Genomic DNA, 20,285 nt, shown 5'->3' on the forward strand with positions numbered 1-20,285 from the left:
TATCCGTTTCACCCACATTAGACGGGAATGGAACTAAGTATCCGATTGGTATTAAAAGATGTTCTATGAAAATCCTGAAACTCCTACAAAAGCCACTTCCAAAATTAGAGGAACTTCTTCACGTTAATATGTTGGATAGGCCAAATTAATTTTTTCTTTGTTTTGTTTTCTATTAAGTCATGCATGACACAAAAAAAAAATTACCATTGGGTATGGATCCATTATTTTTCTTCCACATAAAAACACACTAGTATTATGAGACACGTTTCAACTGTTTTCTATTCTTACAATATATGAAAATCAGAAAAACATTTTACCAGTTTTTTTCTTTTTTGGTTCATTTCCATACAATTATTAAACACCCCATACTGTGTGTGTATGAGTGTATGGTAACAGGTTTTTTTTAAGAAAGACAATTTTTCGAGAATCATTTTCTAGTGTTTTTATCAAAAAAACAATGGTTGAGCACAATTTTAAGTGTTTGATAAAAAAAAAACTTTATGTACAAAGACACTTTTTATATATGAGGAAATTGGGGATGGGGGCATTAGCCGCCGACAAGAGTTAAACCCACCTCTCCGCGTTTCGTCCCTCTTTTGTTTGTTGAATTAGAAAGAACGGGCCCAACAATCAAACTATTGTGCATGAGAAGTGAGGTTTTGCAATCAACTACTCTTTTGTTAGTGCAATCAACCATTCCACTAGCTGTTTGGTAAAATTTGTATTGAGAACGTTTGAGAATGCCCGTGAAAGAAATAGGCTTTTGGTAGGTTTTGCTCTTAAAATTAATTTTTAGACGAAAAATGTCCATGTATATGAAATAAACCCAAAAAGAAAAAACCTTTTGACAATACATCGTTGGGTTCTCTTTGTGTTGGCTGTCTCTTGGTATTACTTTTATGGATTGCACAAAATAGAGCAATTTATCCATGGAAAATCATATTGATGATTCTATCTATTAGAAGAGGACTGGTTAATATTCTCTAGCTTCTGTAATAAAAAACCATCCTATCATCTCTCTAGCAAAACACAAAACCTCCTTTTTCCTTGGCAAGTGACTACCATAGCTTTAATGGGAAAATATCTTCTTTTGTGCACAAGTCTCTGTTGTGCATAGCAATGAACATATGTACCAAATGATTGGCTAAGAAAACAAAGTAAATATAAGACTATTGAGGATTTTTAAAATTTAAAATTAATCCTAGCCAACTATCAAAAACGCATGCTGTGCATAGCAAGGGATTTTTTTTTTCCAGCTTTAATGATCTTAGATTCCCATCGATACATGCCTATGTGTAGCTAAATAGATCCCTAAAAAAAATATTTTTTTTTTTTTTTTTTTTTTTTTTCTTTCTTTCTCGAACTTCTTTGAGAGCCGGATATTGAGATGACCACCTTAAGAGCTCCCCAACCAAGTTGGAATAAATGGGATGCCTGCACACACAAAGAAAGCAAGAACGGTCCAGCCTAGTTTTGGCCGGGGAACCGCCTCCGACGCTCAAGTCAACCTAGGCAACAATAATGGTTCTTGAGAAAGTTCTCAAGAACGTAATGAGTAAGTACTCAGATGAAAGTTCTCGTACCTTTCTCCATGTAGGAGGTGGGTTTATATAGAGGTTATCTAGAAGCGGCGATTCCTTAAGTTCCGGATCGATAGTTGAGGAGTGAGTGTAGTAGTGGAATAATGGCTCCTTCTTTGTCGCACCTGATAATGCCGTTATGCTGACTCACCTCCCCAATTCTCTGAATAGATATGCTGAGTGTTTATGCGTAACTAACTCTTCTTGACTTAGTCAAGAGAGTCTTCTGAGAAATGCTAGAGTTGGATATAGATATATATATTTTTCCCAAGTGTGGCACTCGGGACCCTTCTCCAACGAAGAAATGAGCCTGCCCAAGAGGGAGGTATCTCTCCCGAATGAGGCCCTCGGGACCTTCTTCAAGGATGAGGTGAGCCATCCCAAGAGGGAGGTTTCTCTCCCGAATGAGGCCCTCGGGACCTTCTTCAAGGATGAGGTGAACCATCCCAAGAGGGAGATATCTCTCCCGAATGAGGCCCTCGGGACCTTCTAAGAGGGAAGAGATGCACCCGCCCACGGGGGTGCCTCTCTCTCCCGAGATGGAGACTCGGGACTTTAACTCCCCACAACAGAGCCCCCCATTCCGTGCGATTGACTTCTCGAACGTATGGAATGTTACTCCCAGACTTCTTAAAAAATTTCTTTTTTTCTTGGAGAAACTTTAAGACGTCGTCTTGAATAATAGCCATTATTCGAGGCCTTTGTAACTCCAACCATTGTGATAATTAACATTTATTGCAGCTCCTGATATGCCAACGGTCACGTTATCTCAGCCGTTAAGATAATCGATCAAGGGCCATTTGATTGAGATCTTGAGTCCCTCAATCTCAACCATTGTGTCTGTTCATTGTTGGTCGTTGGATCGCGACCTTTCATGTGCCAGATCTCAACCGTCACCTTGCTTGATTCACAGCCGTTGGATGTGTCTCTTCATCTTCCTCCTCCTCACTATAAATAGAGGTTCAATCCTCATTTTCAATTTTTTTGCTTGCAAACTCCCTCTGAAGTCCCCTGACTGCGTTGTTTGCTTTCTCCAACTTGCTATTCCAATCTTCAAACCAGTAAGTTTTCTCTAACTTTTCTTCATTTCTTTCCTTTGTCATTTCTGCATTATGGATAATTTAAGAAAAGGCAAGGAAATAGCCCGAGCCCCCTCCCGACTGGAGGTCCCGACTGCCGAGATCTCCAGTCCCAAGTTGTCTTCCCGAACCCAATCCATGCATTATTCCAGTGAAGATGCTTTCTCAGGTTCTTCTGACTCTCGTATTGTGAGAGCAACTGCTGACTTAGCCAGGGACGACCCTCTTGACCAAGAACCTCTATGCTCCGATTTAGGAACGGACTTAGTCAACCTTGGTCTTTCTGTGGATTCTTCGGATGAGCAGGAGGTTGATAGTATTAATCAATCTCCTGGTAAATTCCGAGTGAGTCAGAGGCATTATTCGCCTCGCCCACCCCTTTCTCGTCCTTAGGATTGCCGCAATTGCTAGCCACCTTTTATTCTTTCTGAGTTGCTTTCCGAAGAGGCAACTCTCGAAGAAAGGAACAAACCCAAGACACCCTCTCACATTGACTATGATCTCAAGTCTTCGGATCCCGAATTCTATCCCGGAGATCTCAACCCAAATCATCTCCAGCGTCTAAGGAATTTCTGCGAAATTCCAAAGAATTATCTCTTCCAGCTCCCATCTTCCTCTAGTCGGGTTGGAGAGCCCCCGAACGGGGCCTTCTCCTTTTATTATGATGCTTTCTTAGGAGGTCTTCGTCTTCCAGTTCAGAAAATTATTGAAGACCTAGTTCATTACAGAATTTCTCCCTCCAACCTTATTCCAAATAGTTGGAGAAATGTTTCCTGCTTTGTTGGTTTTTGTCATAATGTTGGAGTCAAACCAACATTCCCCCTTCTTCAGCGTTTCTTTGAAGTTAAGAGTCAATCAAAAGGGGGTTGGCTCTCTCTTCTTCGTCGGGCAACCGACGCTGTGGATTGGTCGGGCAACATCATTTTGCCGGGGTCTATGCCTACCTCCACCAAGGGGTGGAAACATCACTTTTTCTTCTGCCAGCCCCCAGTTTCGCCGCCATTCCCAACTACTTTTGTGAAGAAATCTAAGTCTGATCTTAAAGAACTCAATAATCTCATTGAGTTATCTGCCGTCGAAGAAGCGGCTTTAGAAAAGATCATCCAAGTTGGCGGAGATTCAGCCGCAGTTCATGGATATTTATCTGAGTATCCGTTTGCTCTTCAGTTGTGGGGCTTTTCTCCGGGTGAGCCCCTTCTTCATTGATATTCTTCAATTTTGTATATTTTTCTTATCTTCGCACTTTCTGACTTTCTTCGTTTTTTGTCGCAGTGTCTAGCAAATTGGACATCGACGCTCTTCGGGCACTTACCACTGGGAATATCAAAGAGGCTTTCACTCGAAAGCCAGTGAAGAAAGGTAGCGCCACAAAAACTGGTCCCGCTGTCCAGGCTCTCGGCGCTCCTGGCTCGTCCAAGCCTTCGGGCAAGAAGACTGCTAGGAAGAGTTCCTCTCTGGGAGGAGGAGGGCCTCCCGAGATAAGTGTTCCCCAAGCGTCTCCATCCATCCACTCGGGCAGGCCTTTGAAGAGGCCTCGGGACAGTGAGAAGGCTGCAGAGGAGGACTCCTGAAAGTCCCCTGTTTTCGTTCCCGGATGGGATCTGACCTCATCCGACACAGTGCTGGGGGACTCAAATGCTGCCAGGTCTTGGCTTCTTGAGGGGATGATCCCTTCGGACCGAAAGCATCTGAAGGATCTTCCATATGACAAATTCTATGCCAACGCCTACAGGTAATTCTCGATCCTTAATCCTTTATAGTTCTCCAAGTGATTTCTGTAACATGGTATTCCGTATTTTCTTCAGGTTCTTCTCTGGAGGGGCGCATTACATGGGCGAGTGCATGATTCGTTCCGAGCATTTGAAGGATCAGCTTCAAGAGCTGAAGGCAAATCAGGAACGAAGCGTCGCCGACCTCTTTGAGTCTATCAAGACTATTGGGTCTCTGAAGAAACGGGACGAAGAGAGGAGCTTGAAACTGAAGGAGATGTCCAGAAGCAAGGCAGCTCTTAAGGAGGAACTTTCTGAGGCCAAGGAAAATTTGGAAGAGGCCCTTTAAGAAATGGAGAAGTTGAAGAGCGAGAAAGCTGAGATGGAGACTATTGCCATGCAGCTTCGCGAAGAAGTCCGAGCTGGTAAACTTCCCGTCAGTGCCGATGAGGTGCCCGAGGTTGTCCAGAAAGAGATCATCACTTCTTACCTCGGCACTTCTCAGTTCAAGAAACTCCAGGTGGCTCTTTCTGCTTCTACCTACCGCCTCAGGCTTAATGATGCTTTTACTGTTGTTCTCCGACGGGTAGATATTCCTAACCCGAAGGAATTAGCCGGAATGCTAGACGGTAGAGTTTATGAGACTCTTGAAAGAGCCGTACCCGAAGGGATTGAATGCCAAGAACCTTTCAGCCCTCCCGATCCTTTTCTCTATGTTGATGACGATCAAGAGGTGGGCTCTGGAGGGAGTCTTGAGAAAGAAACTCCTGGTGGCGACGAGCTTGGTGAAGACAATCTTCCCGAACTTGGGAATTCTCCTGAGAATTGAAAGACTTCGACCTTTTCTTGCTTCCGTTTCTGAGAAACTTTGAAGACTTTGAATATTTGAACTTTTGCTCTTGCTTTTTGGAAATTTTTATAAACAGTGTTGAATTTTGCGCAACTTTGCGCTTTCTGTAATATTGGTCCTTGTGGCCAAATGTTTTGAATAGTAACTTGTAGTTGTTTTCTTCAAACTGAGGCATTAAGCTTCTTTTTTGACTGGTCCCGAGTGTCTTCCCGAGTCACTCCTCTAGCGTAATGCCTTAGGGTTGATGATGTTTTGATTTCTCTCGAGCCTTTATTCCAGATGGTCCCGAATATGGTCCCGAATATGGTCCCGAATATGGTCCCGAATGAAGGTCTTGGAGAGAAATGTATCTCATGTGTCGGAGAAATTCATAAGTGATGGAGATATTCTCCTGAGTGGCTACCCGAGTGAAGTCCCGACTATAACGCCATTGAAAATTTCCATCTTATGAGAGTCTGCATTGGACTTTCATAAGAGGTCGGGAAATACTCCCGAATGGCTACCCGAGTGAGGTCCCGAGTGTAACGCCCTTGAATAATTCCATCTTATGAGAGTCTGCATTGGACTTTCATAAGAGGTGGGGAAATACTCCCGAATGGCTATCCAAGTGAGGTCCCGAATGTAACGCCTTTGAAAAAAATTCCATCTCATGAGAGTTTGCATTGGACTTTCATAAGAGGTGGAGAAATACTCCCGAATGGCTACCCGAGTGAGGTCCCGAGTGTAACGCCTTTGAATAATTCCATCTTATGAGAGTCTGCATTGGACTTTTATAAGAGGTGGGGAAATACTCCCGAATGGCTACCCGAGTGAGGTCCCGAGTGTAACGCCTTAGAATAATTCCATCTTGTGAGAGTCTACATTGGACTTTCATAAGAGGTGGGGGATTTCTCCCGAGTGGCTACCCGAGTGAGGTCCCGAGTGTAACGCCTTAGAATAATTCCATCTTATGAGAGTCTGCATTGGACTTTCATAAGAGGTGGGGGATTTCTCCCGAGTGGCTACCCGAGTGAGGTCCCGAGTGTAACGCCTTAGAATAATTCCATCTTATGAGAGTCTGTATTGGACTTTCATAAGAAGTGGGGGATTTCTCCCGAGTGGCTACCCGAGTGAGGTCCCGAGTGTAACGCCTTTGAATAATTCCATCTTATGAGAGTCTGTATTGGACTTTCATAAGAGGTGGGGGATTTCTCCCGAGTGGCTACCCGAGTGAGGTCCCGAGTGTAATGCCTTTGAACTTATCTTAGGTTCTTTTGACTTGAAGAGCGCTCCTGGGTTCTTAAGCTTATCAATAATTCTCCTGGGCTCTTCGTAAGAACGCTTTTGGGCTCTCGTTGATTTGAAGAGCGCTCCTGGGTTCTCGTGAAGAAATGCTTGTGTCTTCTTCGCTATAACTTTCTTTTCAGAAAAAGGATGTAAAAAATGGAGACATAGACTTTATTGAGAATCAAATGGTCTTTCGACTTGGTTGCAAATGCTACATATCTGGACTAACTCTACTGATAGAATTTTCGAAGATTCATGGAATTCCAAGTTCGATCAATTGTCTCGCCCGTGGCTAAGCTTTTTAGCTTGTATGTCCCTGGTTTCGTCTCTTGTTCGACAAGATATGGCCCTTCCCATGTGGGTGAGAGCTTGCCTTGGTTTCTTGGGTCTGATGCCGCAACTTTGCAGAGCACTAAGTCACCCGCATGATGTCTTCTATTTTTTACCCGAGCATTGAAGTATCTAGCTACTCGGTTCTGATATCTTTGATTCCGGTATTCTGACATACTCCGCACTTCGTCTATTAGATCAAGATTGCTCTTCAAGCCTTCTTCGTTTGCTTCTTCATTGAAGTCTGTATATCTCTTTGATTCTGCTAATACCTCTACCGGAACAAGTGCTTCTGTGCCGTAGGCTAGCCGAAAAGGTGTTTCTCCCGTAGGAGTTCTGGCCGTGGTGCGATATGACCAAAGGACGCTTGGTAGTTCTTCAACCCATTTGGTCCGACTTGTCTCCAGATGCTTTTTTATTCCATCCAAAAGCGTCCAATTAGTTATCTCAACTTGCCCATTGCTCTGTGGATACGCCACGGATGAAGTCCTATGTTCGATGTGATATCTTTCACAAAAAATTTTGAAGCCAACTCCGACAAATTGCTTTCCATTGCCGGTCACAAGGATCTTTGGGATTCCAAATCGGTAGATGATCCTTTCTTGAAAGAACTTCTCCATGTGTTTCTCAGTAATGGATGAGAGAGGTTCAGGTTCCACCCACTTAGTGAAATAGTCGATCGCCACGACCAAATATTCTCTATTGTTGGCGGCCTTAGGGAGCTTTCCCACCAGATCCATTCCCCACATGGCGAAGGGAATCGGACTGGAGACAAATGTAAGAGGGACAGCCGGAGTCTTCGGAACAGATGCATGAAGCTGACATTGCTTGCATTTTCTGACATATTCCACGGCATCTTTCTGAATAGTCGGCCAATAAAGGCCTTGGCATATTATTTTATGGGCCAAAGCCCGACCTCCCATATGCGCTCCACATATTCCTTCGTGTACCTCAGCTAAGGCATATTGGGCTTGAGAAGGGCCAACACACTTTAGAAGAGGTCAGTGTGACCGATCTTTTATAAAGTTGTTCTTCAATAATGGTGAACTTCGCTGCTTGATTTTTAACTGCCTTAGCCTCCTTGACGTCTTCTGGGAGGATATCATTCTTCAAATATGTTATAATTGGGCTCATCCAACTAAGCTCTTCTTCAATATCCATCGCCTCGGCCTCCCAAATGCTAGGAATTTCTAACTATTCAATATAAACGGCTGAGCCTAAGGTCGAATATTTGGATAAAGCCAACTTGGATAACTCATCTGCTACTTCATTTTCCTTTCTCGAAATTTGCTTTATTTCAAGATGATCGAAATAATGGCGACAATCATCAATTTTGGCTAAGTAATTTGCCATTCTTGTTTCCTTTGCCTCGTACAAGCCACGAACTTGATTCAAGATCAACTGAGAGTCGCTTCGGACTTCCAATTCTCGGACTCTTAGGGCTCGGGCAAGTCTTAGTCCTGCTAGTAGGGCTTCATACTCGGCCTCATTATTAAAGGCTTTGAAGTTGAATCTTAAAGCATAATGAATAGTGAATCCATCCGGGCTGATAAGCATTAGCCCTACTCCACTCCCCGAAGAGTTGCTCGAGCCGTCAACATGCAAAGTCCATAACTCTGGACCGGGTGAATTTTCTACTCTCGAACTAGGCATGCTATTCTCAAGAATAAAGTCGGCCAGAACTTGTCCCTTTATGGCTGGACGAGTTCTGTACTCAATTTGATATTCGCTTAACTCAATAGCCCATGTGACCATTCTTCCGGCTAAGTCTGGTTTCTGTAGTATCTTCTTCAATGGGAAGTTGGTCAAGACAACAATTGGATGAGCTTGGAAGTATGGTCTGAGTTTCCGAGATGCGATTACAAGTGCTAAGGCTTGTTTATCCACATCCGGATATCGTGTCTCGGCATCTATTAAAACATGACTTATGAAATAGATAGGGTTTTGTGAAGTACCTTCTTCTTTTACTAAGACCGCGCTTACTGCCGCTGGAGAAATGGCTAAGTATGTGAATAATTGTTCTCCCGTTGAAGGTCGGGCTAAGAGAGGTGGAGTCCCGAGCTTCTCCTTCAACTTCTCGAACGCTTTCTAACATTCATCGGTCCATAAGGTATCCTTTGCCTTCCCGAGCTCTTTAAGAGCCTTGAAGAAAGGCAAACATTTCTCACCCGATCGTGAGATAAATCTGTTTAAGGCTGCTACTCTTCCAGTTAGGCATTGGATGTCTCTAACCGTCCTTGGTGACTCCATCTCGAGCAAGGCTTTGATTTTCTCCGGGTTTGCCTCAATTCCTCGTTGGGATACCATAAACCCAAGGAATTTTCCGAAAGAAACTCCAAAAGCACATTTCTCCGGATTTAGCCTCATCTGATATGTTCTCAAAGTATCAAAGACTTCTTCAAGATCTTCCAGATGACTTCTTCGGACAATACTCTTTATAAGCATATCATCCACATATACTTCCATATTTCTTCCTATTTGGTCTTTGAAGACTTTGTTTACCATTCTCTGATAAGTGGCCCCAGCGTTCTTCAATCCGAAGGGCATTACTTTATAAAAGTAACTTTCTCGATCCGTCATGAAGGCCGTATCCCTCTCGTCCTTGGGATTCATCATAATCTGATTGTATCCCGAGTAAGCATCCATGAAGCTCAATACTTCATGTCCTGCTTGTGGCGTCGATCAAAAGGTCGATCCGGGGAAGTGGATAGCAACCTTTGGGCATGCTTTATTCAAGTCTGTAACTCGTACACATTCTCCATTTGCCGTTGGCTTTCTTCACCATGACTACATTCGCCAACCAAGTTGGGCATTCTATGGGTTTTATAAAACCCGATTGCTCTAGTTTCTCCACTTCGGTTCTGATGGCAGCATGTTTCTCGAGCGAAAAATTCCTTCTTTTTTGGATCATTGGAATTGCATCGTCCCTGATCCATAAGCTATGTTCTGCAACTCTTCGATCTATTCCGGGCATGTCTTCGGCCGACCACGCGAATACATCTAGGTTGTTTTGGAGAAACTCGGTGAGTTCTTCCTTGAATTCTGTAGGTTGTTCTGAACTGATCATTGTCCCTCTCTCGAGAAGATCCGGATGAAGTTGAATTCGCTCAAGCTTTTCAACAGGTTCGGCTCTTTGCATAGCTTCTTCATCCCTGTCATCCCGAATTTCAATACTCATTGTATTGCCCGATCTCTCGGCTTTTTTGACTTTCTTAAGATAATTCACATAACATTGTCTGGAGAGTCGCTGATCTGAAGAGCACTCCCCGACTCCCGCTATGGTTGGAAACTTCAACTTCATATGTGTTGGAGAAACCACCGCCCCTAAGGCATTAAGAGTTGGCCTCCTGAGTAAGACGTTATAAGCTGAAAGGTCCCGAACCACCATGAATGTTGCTTGGACGACTGCATCCTGAGGGGAGGTCCCGATCCTTAAATCCAATTGGATGGTCCCTTCGGATATGGCGGACGACCCAGCGAACCCATATAAGTGAGTCCCGCATGGAGTCATCATCTCGTCCTCAAACTTCAATTTCTTAAATGCTTCATAAGATAGTAAGTCGGTGGAAGATCCCGTGTCCACAAGAACTCGGTGAACTTCTCGATTTGCAATTTCATTTTGATAACTATAGCATCGTCGTGAGGAGAAGTGACGCCCTTGAGATCTTCGTCGGTGAAAGTTATTGGATCTGGGCATAAGTCATTTCTTCGTTTTCTTGGCAATTGCATCGATCCAACGAACCGTGCCTTTTGCTTCGCCTTCTTAATGGATTCTTCCGTCGGATTTCCCAAAACAATGTAAATGGGGGAAAACTCCCGAGTGTCGGGTTTCTTCTCGGGATTCTTATCTGCCCTCTCGGGACTTTTGGATCTGAGTCTTTTTGTTGATCTAGGCGGGGACTTCTCTCGGTCTTGGCGGCTCTTCTAAAGATATTTTTCAAGATGCCCTGCTTGGATGAGCTTCTCGATCTCGACCTTGAGATTTTTGCACTCATCCGTATGGTGGCCGTAGTCCTTGTGGAAACGGCAATACTTCGTCATATTCCTATCTTCGGGTCGGGCTTTTATCTTACCAGGCCACTTCAAGTTTTCTTTATCTCTGATCTGTAACAGAATTTCTGACCTCTTAGTATTAAGAGGTGTAAAGTCCCCATTGGCGAGTCTTTCTTTCCAACCTCCCTTTTTGTCATCTTTCGCCCGAGCATTTGAATTCTGACCTCTTTCTCCATAATTCTTCTTTTCCTTCATCCCTCTTGTGGACTCTTCTCGGGCTTCGATAACTTCTGCAACCGTTGCTTGCTTTTGGCATTTCTTAATAAGTGCTCCATAAGTCCTCGGCTTATCTTGAAGCAATACCTCAAGCAAACGTCTTTGGGTTATTCCACTCCATAGCGCATTGTACGCCACCGTATCATCCAATTCTTCAACCTCGATAGCTACTTTATCGAATCTGAGAAGATAGTCCCGAACGGACTCATTCGGTTTCTGCCTTATGGCAAAAAGGCTATCTGCTGTCTTCTTACTCCTGATGCAACTTCGGAACCGGGCAATAAATTTTCTCCCGAGCTCTCGAAAGTTTTGGATGGATCTTGGCGATAGGCTAGAAAACCATTTTATCGTCGGGCCTTTGAGAGATGCCGGGAAGGTTCGGCACAATAGCTCATCTTCTCGGCCAATAATAGCCATGACAGATTTAAAGTAACTAATATGTTCTCGAGGATTGGACTTACCTTCATAGGGAATAAATGTCAGCATGATAAAGTTCGGGTGGAAGAGGTGCTCTCATAACTTCTTTTGAGAAGGGTTCTCTGTCAACCACGTCATAGTTGTCATCCAGGTCCCGATCATCAAGCCGTCTCTCCATGGCATCTAATCTTCGCCCGAGACCATGCGCCTCTTGATGCTCTTGCCGAGACCGAACACTTCCGAGATCAGAATATTGGGAAGTTGGTCCATGAGAAGATCCATAGTGACTGACCGATCCTCTCGGGTCATTAGATCTGGAATGGCCTCTTCCGTGCTTTCGCCTTCTTGTTCCCGAACTCTTTCATTTCTGCGCTCCCTTCTGGGTAAGTCCCGAGTCTGTCTAAGCCTAGCCAAACGATCGAAAATACTTCCCCTCGTCCGATCTCCTCGGGGAAGTGGTTCTTCAATACGAACTCCTTGAGATCTTTCTCCAACTCGTTCGGCTGGTCGTCTTGGTATTCTGGGATTTCTCCTTTCTTCATTCACCGGACGTTGCCTATCCCGAGTTTGACGGACGGCTTCACGCCTTCGTCCCTCTTGGGAATTTCTGGGGGGTCCGGATGGTACCCCGATTTGATGGACTAAGCCTCGAACAACTCCTTGGAGTTCCAACATTTGTTGTTGGACTTCTCTTTGCATATTCTGCAAATTGGCCACTGTCGTTGGAATTGGAGGTTGACTCGAACCGCCTTTTGCAAATGGAGTTGGAATAGTTAACGGGGGATTCTCCGGAACTCCTTCTTGACCTTCCTCTGGAATAGGAATTTGTCGATCTAGAGAAGGGAGAGTTTGTTCTTCAACACGTCCGTTTTCTGTCTCCCTTTCTCTCGCTCGAGTGAGAATTTGAGAACTTGTCAGCTGAGGTGTGGTACGTCTTGTCATGACTTTCTGTGACGTTCCCACAGACGGCGCCAAATTGTTGCGTCTAGAACTTCTTCGAGAGCTGGATATTGAGATGACCACCTTAAGAGCTCCCCAACCAAGTTGGAATAACTGGGATGCCTGCACACACAAAGAAAGCAAGAACGGTCCAGCCTAGTTTTGGCCGGGGAACCGCCTCCGACGCTCAAGTCAACCTAGGCAACAATAATGGTTCTTGAGAAAGTTCTCAAGAACGTAATGAGTAAGTACTCAGATGAAAGTTCTCGTACCTTTCTCCATGTAGGAGGTGGGTTTATATAGAGGTTACCTAGAGGCGGCGATTCCTTAAGTTCAGGATCGATAGTTGAGGAGTGAGTGGAGTAGTGGAATAACGGCTCCTTCTTTGTCGCACCTGATAATGCCGTTATGCTGACTCACCTCCCCAATTCTCTGAATAGATATGCTGAGTGTTTATGCGTAACTAACTCTTCTTGACTTAGTCAAGAGAGTCTTCTGAGAAATGCTAGAGTTGGATATAGATATATATATTTTTCCCAAGTGTGGCACTCGGGACCCTTCTCCAACGAAGAAATGAGCCTGCCCAAGAGGGAGATATCTCTCCCAAGAGGCCCTCGGGACCTTCTTCAAGGATGAGGTGAGCCATCCCAAGAGGGAGGTTTCTCTCCCGAATGAGGCCCTCGGGACCTTCTTCAAGGATGAGGTGAACCATCCCAAGAGGGAGGTTTCTCTCCCAAATGAGGCCCTCAGGACCTTCTTCAAGGATGAGGTGAACCATCCCAAGAGGGAGATATCTCTCCCGAATGAGGCCCTCGGGACCTTCTAAGAAGGAAGAGATGCACCCGCCCACGGGGGTGCCTCTCTCTCCCGAGATGGGGACTCGGGACTTTAGCTCCCCACAACACAATCAACCATAGCTTCAATGCATGAAGTAGGTAAATTGTGAGCCTCAGACCTATGATGCAGGTAAGTTACACATAAGGAAGCTTGATTTAACTACTAAACTATAGTCGAAGTTAACTATGAAGCAGCTCATGTGGTTCTGGCATTGACATGGAAAGCACAACCGCAAGTAAGCACAAAGAAAATAACCTTCCTTCTTTAATTTGATGTTTATAAAGCCAAATTAGGTAATAGTTTGTTTTTCCTTTTATTGATATCATACAAGAATAACAAAGAGAACATGAAAACGAGGAGAAAGGATCCCAAAGCGCATGTCTCACAAAAGAGCAATCAGAATCCCTAGATAATATTGAGAGAAGGGAGGATTCAGCCTTTCAAAACGAGGAAATAGTCGCCATCATCAATGACCTGGTGGATCTAGCAGCTGGCTTGTGTAGGGCTGAAACATTACAAAAGTACTTCTCTGCTGGAGAATTTTTATCAGAAGCAAGTCAGATAGATGCAAAGATCCATCGCTTCAAGACTCATATACAAAGGTCTTATTTCCATGTAAAGCCACTTGACACCCGTCAGTTGGATAATTGGTATAAGCATCTGGGCTTTGTTAAGATGCAAGAAGATTTTTGATTGGGTACATATTGTCATTTGTAGTTGTTGGAGTGACAAAATTGTGTGCTCCATTCATAGCAAGAGACAATTAATGTTGTAAAATATTATGTGCAAGATTGTATGCTCTATTCATGACAAAAGATAAGTATAGCAATATAGTTGTATTCTCCATTATAAATTCAATGCAATCTTCTCCTAAGAAAATAAGAAAACATTGGGAGATTCATCCAAGGAGTAGGCTTATACGGAAGACCGAACCTTGTAAACTCCTCTGTGTTTTGTCAAGTTTCTACACTTATGTTTTGTCGATTTACTACTGATGCGTCCAAAATCTGCTCAGCCCTTAGATCTCCTGAGAATGACCTTCAAAAACAAGCGTCAGATGTGGCCCGACCGCTGGGATCGGGAGTCCACCTCCGAAGGCTAAGTCAGTTGATAAACTTAATCACAAACGGCTCTGCTAAGGCACAAAGCTAAGGAATGAATAACGAGAATACGATTCAGATTGTATCCGTCCTCTACCTTGTGAGTAGGGGATGTCTTATATAGAGTGTACTTTCGAATTTCCATCGTTGGATGTATTTGAGCCTTCTTCGGGTAGTCGTTGGATCTTAATAGATAGATCCGTTGAGTGATAGACTTCTACTAGTTTGGACTAGTAGATGACTCCTAGGATACCATGATCGTTATCTGGTGATTATCCGTATGATAGCGATGAGTGACTGCCGCCGAGAGAGAGAGAGAGAGAGAGAGAGAGAGAGAGAGAGAGAGAGAGAGAGAGAGAGAAAATGTAAATGAATGATGTATCAGGAGCAAGAAAGCACCGAGAGAAGTTGGAATTTCTAGGTGCGTCGCGCGGAGAGAGAGAGAGAGAGAGAGAGAGAGAGAGAGAGAGAGGAAAATGTAAATGAATGATGTATCAGGAGCAAGAAAGCACCGAGAGAAAGTTGGAATTTCTAGGTGCATTCCTGTAGTCACCATCCTTAAGACATAATTCGCCCCCACAGAAGGTTCTATAGGGTACAAGTGAACCATCTCCCATTGTACAAAGAAGCCCAACTCGATGTTGTTTTTCCAAATTTTGCAAAGCATAGACAAAACTCAAGAACAAAGAGAATTTTAGATTTTTTATATCTCTCACTAATGTAAAGCTAGAGGATTTTTATAGCATTAAGGTACCTGTACTGAACAATTTATGACTTTATTCATATAGGTACACTTCTCTATAAGGATACCAATGCCCATGTTCAAATGAGCCATCGGATTGTTCGGTCGCACAATCTGACGATCTAGATTGAACCATCGAATAGATATGGGTTATATACTTATATCTAATATTACAACAACAAATCTAACCGTCATATTTTCTTGGAATCCAATGGATCTGCTTCCAGCACCCTTTATCTACTGTTGATCAAAATATATGGTTCAAACCTAACCTCTCTTTAGGTGTGTGCATGGCGAAAAGTGCCTAAACAATCCACTGCCCACGCTGCACATGTAAGAGAGCAAGCACGCTCGGATGGAACACACTCATTGCTTATATATTGTACACACATTAATGAGTCTTATTATTATAAATCGAAGTTAATAGGTAGCGTCAATTTTAACTTGGATTCCGATTTTTCCATTTATGGGACTAAATAAAAAGTAGGGTAAATATCACTTACCTCCCCTCTTAGCTGGACAAATAGCACTTACACCCCCTCTTAGTTGGATAATATCACTTACCTCCCTTCTTATCTAGCAAATATATCAAACACCTCCCCTCTATTACATTTCTAGGTTAAATTTAACTTTTATTGTTAAATATTTTTCTAAAACCCCAAACTACCCTTGGCTAAAAATATTTTTATTTTAAACCTAAATTATTGTAATCACCCTAATAGTAAACTATTAAATTACCCTCAATTAAAATAATTATTAAACCAAAACACTATAGTTGAAACCCAAATTATCTTTAATTATTAAAAGCCCAACATACCCTTCTTTTTTTTTTTTTTTTTTTTAATTTATCAAACAATTGAAAAAACACGTACTACTATCAAGTAAAATAAAAAAATGCAATTAAAAAAAAAGGGTATGTTGATAAAATTAAACACGTATTACTATTTTGGGGTTTTTTTAATTGTTTGATAAAAATTAAAAAAAAAAAAAAAAGACATGTTGGGCTTTTAATAATCAAAGATAATTTAGGTTTTAACTATGGTGTTTTGGTTTTAATAATTATTTTAATTGAAAGTAATTTAGTAGTTTAACTGTTAGAGTGTACGATAATTTAGGGTTTAAAATAAAAAAATATTGTTAACCAAGGGTAGTTTGGGATTTTTGAAAAATATTTAACGGTAAAAGTTAAATTTAACTGAGTAAGTTAACAGAAGGGAGGTGTTTGATATATTTTCTATGTAAGAGGGGAGGTAAGTGATATTATCCAACTAAGAGGGGGTGTAAGTGCTATTTGTCCAGCTAATAGGGGAGGTAAGTGATATTTACCCTAAAAAGTACTTTACTAAAAAAAAGAATGGAAAGTTTTTACGCACTTAATAAATCCAAGAGAATGGCACCTTTATTTTTATTACATTAAAAATAATACAATAGAAAACTTACCTCAAGACCACTGGTGGAAGAAAACTTGAGTTCTTGTTTGTAGAGAAGGTGGATAGATGGAGAGGATAGAGAACTTTTTTTCCCCTCCTTATGAAGGCTAGAAGGAGTTAGAAGTTGTATGTGAATGAAATTTGAGTCCAACGTCCATCTTTGTGTATAATTCTGAGACGTGTTTTTTGTTTTCAAGAACAATGAAACACATCAAAGTTTTTCTTGCAAAAATCCTTCTCAGACATGAAAATTGGACCAATTCATTTCTTAAAAAGGAAAGAACAACCCATTTTAACAAAAATTTTTTGGCGTTCTTAGAATGAAAGAACGCCAAAGTGCCAAAATTGTTCCTAAATCCCGTTATCAAATGCACCCTTAGAAAAAATCCCGTTATCAAATGCACCCTTAGAATGCTCCCGTTGAAAATGCTCTTTTCTAGAAAGTGTTCTGTTGCACTTCCTTGCTATGATAATAGCCTCATTGAAGAGAAATAGGGTTTTGGTAGAACTACACTTGATTTTTATAAAATATAGAGCTTTCAAGGTTTATCCCACTTATGTTGTGCCAAAACTTATGTTGGCTCCCATAAGTGACCTAAATTACATGTAACCCACAACTAAATTACGTTTAGCTCAAAACTTAACACTCTCATTTAGTGCCAATTAAGTCCAATATGGAACGACCAAAATATCCTCTCAATGTTAGATTACTAAAATACCCTTTTGTCTCATCCCATACCCAACCCTTCAGCAAGTGAAAGGATTCCCCTTTATCCATGTTCTTCCTACACCACTGCGAGAAACCACCACACCCCTTACCCCAACCGGCCACCATCGCCCCCACCTTCACCCCTCTCCCTGCAGTAAACAACCACAACTTGATGAAGAAGACAACGGTTGGTGTTCTTCCTCTGCTACTCTTGTCCTTAGCCTATACTAGAAAAGCAGTAGGACCAGAAACACAACACACCTGGATTGGTAATAGCCTACCAAGCAATGGACTACCAAACAAGCCGATGTGGTTGAGTTAAATTCGGTTAACCTACCAATCTAGTATAATTTGGTTCTTAAGAACCATACTTCAAAATAGTTGTTGCTATTTTTATTTTTTAGGCAATACTTCACAATGTACCTGGAACGCCAAGTTGGCAACGACATATCCAATTGTTGAACTAGTGGTGAGATCGACTGGATGAAGCTCCAGTGAATGGGTCGAGAATAGTTCAAGTAGATCTGATCAAGATTGGCCATACTTGACCATCAGTCAACATGAGCATAAGGTAATCAACCTTGGATCCAAACTCAGTGGTTGGGAGCCGAGGCCAAATCCCATCCGCACATCAGTCATGACCAGATAACGTGATGGAGATGGTACCTCACATCATATTAAACACTATCTTAACAATTCATTTGTCAAACCTAAAAACACGAAACTTGTAACAACCCCCGTATTTTTAACTAGTGTTCCATATTGTAGGTTCGAGTACCCGAAGATCCAAGTGGAATAAATTGTGGAGTATTCGGATTGAAGTCCATGATACCCTGAACCCATGGATCTGGATTCCACCGATGAAGAACTTGCTATACTAGGAACCCGAAGGAGAGCCCGTAGAAACCCTGATGGACTGGGAAAGTGGATCACCATTTGGAGTCAAGTTGTGATTGAAGATGTTTGGGATCAAGGTAAGAACACCCCCACATGTTGGTTAGGGTTAGGTTTATGTTGGGGATCAACCAGTTGAGCAAAGCACCCAAGTACTGAAAAGTACTAGGGGGTGGTTGATTGATCAACCAGCTGCCCCAAGTGACCGGCCATGCTTGCTTATGAGAATTAAACCCTATTTTGCCCTAGACCTCTATAAATAACCAATCACGTCTTATTTTTGTAATATTATATTCATGGAGGCTGTTGTGGACAGTTAGGAGGCAGAGAGTACGTGTTGGAGGGTGAAGAACGAGTGACTTGTGGAGAACTTTGATCCTTGATCCGTATAGCAAGTCAATTGGAGGTAAGATGATCTCACACTCTATTTACCTATTTTTCTTTCTTTAAGAAGTGTGAATCCTTCCTCCATAATTCTGTGGATGGTTAATTGTGATAGTTACGAGCATTCCATCAATTATCTTGATTGGATCATATCCGAAAACGGATCCTTGCATTCGAATAAAGGATTGATTTAATTGAAGGAGATGAGGTGATTACTAAACCATTAATTGTTGTGGGTTTTGGATTGTGTATGAGTTGTTAACTTAGTAAGGACGAAATTCAGAATTAGATCATCCCAAAATCAAATTAAAATTGGGAGATCAAAAGTCAAAATTTTGGACTTGAGTTGTTGTCTGTAATAGGGGTGGTCGCTCAGGGTGGTTGATTGACCCAACCAACAGCCATAAGCGACTGGCTGGGTCACAGAAGCCCAATCAGTCTGATGGTTGCTCTAATTTGATTTTCATTCTTAATGTAACTTTGTAACCTATTTATAAGTGATCTCTGAGGTTTACTGGAACTGTTATTAATTATAGAGGTTTGACTGCACTTTTAATAGTCTTCCAACTTTGACAGGTAAGGATATATTCTTACATATATGTATTGACATGATCTATGATGAAATACCATAACTTTGAATGCATTTACATTCTTGTAACTTGTTGTAACAATATGTTCATATGAGTTATGGTTAGTTATATATGTGTTGTGAATGATCATTAGATGTACTTCAATTGCTATATGATGTTGAATGCTTAATTATATGATGATGGTTGATGATATGATGTAACTATGTTTGAGGGTATCTGTTGGGAAATGTCATGTCAGCATTGCCACATCAGCCTCTATTAGTTTTGATGATAACAAACATGAATTATTAATGTCTATATTAAGATGTGATTGTCCAACTCATTACAAAAGCAAGTAGACCAAACCCAACTCATTGGACCAAACTCATCAGATGCTTAAGCCCAAGTTAGGATCAAGTAAACTTGGACAATGAATCAAAGTCAAGATGAGCGTCAAGATCAAAGCACAAGAAGATGCGAAAATCAAGTTAAGTTCAAGACTTAAGATAAATTCGGGACTTAGGACACCTCCACATGCACTCATATGTAATCGCACTAAATTATACGCATAGCATGTCACTAGACTGACCTAGGACATATTAGGAGAGTGTATGAGGCTTAGGGTTGGCTAAAAATACCAAAAATCGAATCAAGTCCCTATTTGCACCTAACTGTGCAATTTGTGCTTCAGACGGACGTTCGTCTAATCCAAACGGTCATCTGTTTGGTCACAAAGAGCCAGACGGACGTTCTTCTGGTTCTAACTTAAGCCTCAAAGTTATTTTTTAAACGGTTACTTCCTAGACAGAGCTCCATCTAATTCAAACGGACGTCTGTTTGGACTGAAATCTCGACTAAAATTTGTCCATTGGGGGTTGGCTAATGCACTTAAAGGCCATTTATATAAGCCCAATTCACCCCATTTGAGACCTAGAACCTTGCCAATTGATCAACTACTCACTAAGTACATTCAAGCTCTCAAACTACAAGAAATCAATTGGGTTTTGCCTCTCATTCTCACTCAATCTTAAAGAACATACCAAGGTGTTAAGCAAGCTTGTGGAAATCAAGCTTGAGGTGATTGAAGGCATTGGTGGTGGATTCATTTCCATTTGAGCATACACTCTCATTGCATTACATTCACACAAGAGGTAAAGTGTCACACCTCTTGTTAGGTAACA

Source organism: Hakea prostrata, chromosome 9 (assembly GCF_041222555.1).
Source record: "Hakea prostrata isolate BN-2017 chromosome 9, UWA_Hpros_2, whole genome shotgun sequence".
NCBI lineage: Eukaryota > Viridiplantae > Streptophyta > Magnoliopsida > Proteales > Proteaceae > Hakea > Hakea prostrata.